The following is a 5,282-nucleotide window of genomic DNA, read 5'->3' as shown; positions in this document are numbered from 1 at the left end:
AATTTGTAAGACTGGATGTCATAAATTGATATCTATATTATGACTTTTGAAAACTATTAAGGTAAATACATTGTTTGTTCTCTATCAAAATCTTTCATTTGCTAACTATGCCTATCAGTAGTTAGTGCCTTCAGTAGTTAGAATCTTTTATTTAGCTGGCAGTATTGGCGCTCGCTGTATTGCAATAGTTCGAGTAACGAAGATTTTTGTGAGGTAAGAATTCATGAAAGGTATAGGTTATTGTTAGTCAGGGCCATTCTTTTGTAGGGATTACTGAAAGTGAGACTGCGTTGCGCTAAAAATATTGTGTGTCACTTCAGTGAATGTCTGAGTACGTTCAGTTTTGCTCAGCTGTTTGAAAATCAAATAACATAAGATGTTTATCAGCACAGTAATTCATTAATTTTTCTAAGAGGACGTTACATACCGTAACGCCTTCCTTTCACCTAGGGATAAATTACTGCTGGGTGGCTTGGCTTTACGTAATATCCTGGCTGTTTCCATCCTGATTTCATCGGCAGAATGGGGTAATAACATCACCGACCGTATTGGTAAAGTATTCGAAAAGTTTCAAGTGGAGACAATCTTTCGACCTACCAAGAAAATTAGTGAAAGTTTAAGATCGGTGAAAGACGCACGACACCCCTTAGCTACCCCAGGTGTGTGCAAAATTCCGTGTAGCTCTGGCATGGTTTATATTGGAACAACTAGAAGGAGTATTAATACCCGCCTAACGGAACACAAAAGGAACTGTAGATTGGAACAGATTGACAAATCAGCTGTAGCGGAACACGTTTTCAAAGACGGTGCTCACGAAATAAAATTTAGTGAGACAAACGTGGTAGCTAGGACCTCACATTATTATACTCGCATGTATAGAGAAGCTACAGAGATCTATAAGCACGGAAATAATTTTAATGGAAAAGAAGAAGGATTAAAACTAGACAAGATATGGCGGTCGACTTTGTACCAACGAAGTGACAATCGATTACCTGTAATCGAGAGAGATGGCAGTAGCCAGAGATAGTTTTGAAGTCGAAGGCACATGACGAGTGGTGGCGCCATCTAAGCGCTCTATATAAGTGGGACCACCAGCGCCTGCCAGCCAGTCGCCGACAAACCTCAGAAGATGTTGCCCGCAGTAGGCAACGAAACGTCAGGAAGGAGAAGAAGTTTTATATATGGATCACGGCAATTCAGCCCAGATGTTTTAATTAAAGAAGCAGTTGTTTCGAATTTTTTGTTCTGTGGAGTGGAAGATGCCATTCTTTGGATTGGATTGTTCTAGGTTCAAATTGGTGAATCCAAATTTCTTCAGTTGTAATAATCTGTGACAAGAAAACCTCCCCCTCCGCTTCAAAACGATAAAGCAGCTCAGAACAGACATTTTACGTATGGTATTTGCATTCCACCGTAAGACAGCGCTGAATCCATCTTCCACACACTTTTTAAGTATCGTAGAGCGCGGATAAATGCATCCACATTTGCTTTATTGATTGACAGCATCAGTGCCAACTGTCTAGTTGCACATCGTCACTGTTTGCGAATGAGAACATCAACATACATGAGAATGTCAGGTTTGACACAATCGATGGTCTCCCAGCTCGCTGCAAGTCGTGAACCTCCGCCGCACCGCCTTATCGTGGTCTCACTCCTGTGTTCAACGACCTAGAGCGCTCCTGTAGACTCCACACAAACGTTTGTGAATACTCCCTAAAGTTCCTTTCTCTGCAAGGACAAATTCAGCGAAGACACACTGCTGCTCCGTAAATCGCTTACAGACCTCATTTTGAAACATTTCTGCAGTTATGCTGTCTGTCGGAGGAAAACGAAATATTATGCACGCTCAGTAAACTTCGAAGTATTCGAAGTTGGCATCACTGTTGTCGGCTAAGAAAATAATGTTGGCCTTTACATTCTATGTGACCATCGTATTTTTATCTGTGTGATATGGTACGAATACTAAACATGAGGTTGGTAACCGATGTTCAATTTGCTGGGGAGTCGAAAGTTAAGGATTTCATAGCGCATGTTTACTGCACGAGTAGAACACTAAATTTGTCCACATTTTGTACAGTATTCCTCCAGCACGCTCGGTATGATTACCATGTTAGGTGCTATGGAGTCCACTTTTAAGGACAATCTTATTTGGCCTTCGTGTCCCGCATTAGCCATTATTAATATGAATTCCCAGTTATCTACAGTGGAGACTAATATCGAGACGCTATTAAATGGCGCGCTTTTTCCCGCTGAAACGTGGTTTATAGACAGCAGATTGGAATCGAAATTAGAATTATATATTAATACCTCCAGCTGCTGACGGGCCTTGATATATATCAACGGGGAGAGGTGATAATGTGTGCCCCGACCGGGACTCGAACCCGGGATCCTCTGCTTACATGGCAGACGCTCTATCCATCTGAGCCACCGAGGGCTCAGAGAATATTGCGACTGCCGGGACTATCTCGCGCACGCCTCCCACTAGACCCACATTCTCACCTTGTCTGTCCCCACACTACATTCGTAGTGTCCCTACCCAACACACTCAATAGTCGTGGAAGACATTCTTACCAAGCCCCGTAAGAGTTGGGGTAATAGGTGTGCATCCGCACAGAAGAATAAGGCCATGGCCAGTATCGCCAAAACTATATACTTACATGGATACAGTGTCTGTTCTTTCGGACATATATTAATACCTTCAGCTGCTGACGGTCGTTGATATATATGAAAAGAGACAGGTGAAAATGTGTGTCCCGACCGGGACTCGAACCCTGGATCACATTTTCACCTGTCCCCGTTGATATATATCAACGCCCGTCGGCAGCAGCTGAAGGTATTAACACATAATTCTAATTTCGTTCTAGACGGCTGTAGTTTATCAATGGTGTCTGTTCTTTCGGATATGTCCGAAAGAACAGACACCGTATCCATATAAGTAATCAGATTGGAATCGGTGTACTCTCGAGTAAATGTGGAATTTAGAACTAACGAATAAACGTTCAATCCTAAACTGGTACTTAATCTTGTTTTTAGAATTATTTAGTCTCCGATACAGCGGGTATAACAGCCGGCATAGCCACTGTGAACTACAAGCGAAAAGGAAAGCCAGTCGCGGCTGTGCATAGTGCTATATTCTCGGGAAGCTCAGCGGAGCTAATGAACTCGGAGAAACGGAACAACTGTTGTCCGTTCTTGGAATTTATCAGCGGCTGTTAAATAAAAGCCGAATACCCGCCACAAAGGGATCATGTAATGGTTCCATTCAAAAGCACTCACCACCCGCTAAAAGACGTTTATTCCATTGCGAGACAAGATGATCCATTCGTGTTTAATAGAACGCGGTTGCGCTGACGGATCCACAGTCGCACAAGCTCTTGCACTCCCTCGTCCAACTGAAACCGACGTCCACGCTTGTTTCTTCTTCAGGTCGCCATAGATGCGGAAATCGCACAGTGAAAGATTCGGGCTGTACGGAGAATGTTGCAGTGTTTCCCAACCACATCGCTGAAGCAACATCCTCCATACAGCCTGTATCTTTGACCGTGCAATTTTCATATCTCTGGGGACCTGAAGAGAAACGTCGGTTTCAGTCGGAAGAGGAAGTGCAAGAGAGGGTGCGGTTGTGGACCCACCAGCGGCGGAACGCATTCTACGAACAGGTGCTGATCGTCCCGTCTCCCAATAGGATAAATGTGGTGATTGCTTTTGAATGGAAACATTGCATGGACCCCTACTGACGGGTGTTCGTCTTTCATTTGACTGTCCCTTATATTTTGTTTATATGAAACTCAGGAACGTTGGAAACTGTAGAAATGTCAATGTCACCACGCTAATTAGCTATGAGCGATTATTATCGCTGATTCCTTAACGCAAGGTATCAGCATTACAGCGCTTTTGAATGAGTTCTTGCATCTTTAGGTCTTTAGATACTGAACGGTGGAGAAACTCTCCACCCCCCCCCCCCCCCCGTCCACAAAAAAAATTATTTTAAAGGTATCGTCGCTACATTTAGATGGCCAGAGAGACCAGTCCGTTATTATCAAAAAAATGGTTATTATCAAAAAAATGTTGCCGCCCTCGATATCATCGCTACTGCTTCTTTGTATCCGTGTAATGGGCTACACTGTGTAACACTTATATCAATTACAATTAGGTTTATGTTACGGAACTTTGTGTCTGTAATTATGAAGTTTTTATTCTTTGTTAGTTAAGGTCGTTGATTTATGACGCGAAACTGAAGTTTGTAATGTATGTATAGAAAAAGCTAAATGATACTTGAAATACTGACACTTTATAATATATGTATATTTAAAAGAAAAACAATGTTACTGGAAAATGGTTCATGCTTAGGGCACTTTTATTGTAAAATGTAAGAGGTGTAGGGAAGTCCCTCCGCAACGGAACTGGCTTGGCGCTATGTGGAAGGTGATTTTGGCGGTCGAACTGGGAGGCTACTTGGGAACGATACGCAGTCAGTGGCTAGCCGTTGCACGGTACACATCGACGGTGCCAAGGGAGGTAATTGGAAGTCGCTTTGCAAGGAATTTTGCCTTGGATGTGGATTTGGCTGTTGCATGGCACTCTCGGCAATAAGGAATGGCTCTAAGACGTTAAAAATCCGTCGTCAAGAAGAAATTTATAGAGCATTCAAACATCAAGAGCCGTGAGTACAGTCAGCCGCCACGTCGCTTGCCACCACTACTTCGCCACTGCTCCACAAATTCATGCATACACATATGTATCAGAGCATGGACCAGTTAATTTGTGTATTTTCAATAATAATTCAAGTCCTGTAAAACTGTGTTTAGAACCCTAACTTTTATCCTGATCATGAACCTATGCAGAATCCCCTCTAGGTGTTCAGAAAACCGAGTATCCTGTTCCAAATGAACTAGTGATTTATTTATGTTTGTAAAATGACAAGGATGAGCAAGAGTTGAAGTTTCTTAGAAGGTTGCTAAAATGATCTCAGTTTGTTGCAAAGTATCGTTTTGCTAAAATTCAGTGCCAGACTGTGTAAATGTTACTGTTTAAAACATCTGCTTGACAGGTGGTGGAAAAAGGCAAATAAGCTATACTCATTTGAAACGTAATTTAGCTTTGATTACTATCGCTAACGAATTTTTGAAGTTAATCGAGCATCAGTGTTGAATAATTTTCCTTGAATAGAGTAAAGCCATAAACTAGGCCAAGTGAAGCTAAGAATTTAATTTAATTTAATTTAACTCTGCTACTGAAGTAATCATCGAGTTTTACTAGTGATATACCAGTTTGTGTGTCCC

At 42.1% G+C, this 5,282-nt stretch overlaps 1 non-coding gene across 1 annotated transcript; it reads right to left on the bottom strand.

Annotated features, from left to right (window-relative positions):
- Window positions 1–2,360: 2,360 nt before the first annotated feature.
- Window positions 2,361–2,435, bottom strand: Trnat-ugu. Its single transcript has one exon. It is a non-coding gene; the product is annotated as a tRNA-Thr (tRNA).
- Window positions 2,436–5,282: the final 2,847 nt, after the last annotated feature.

This window comes from Schistocerca americana, chromosome 7 (assembly GCF_021461395.2).
Source record: "Schistocerca americana isolate TAMUIC-IGC-003095 chromosome 7, iqSchAmer2.1, whole genome shotgun sequence".
Lineage (NCBI taxonomy): Eukaryota > Metazoa > Arthropoda > Insecta > Orthoptera > Acrididae > Schistocerca > Schistocerca americana.
The sequence above is the reverse complement of the archived record's forward strand: the minus strand, read 5'-3'. Positions and strand labels throughout refer to the sequence as shown.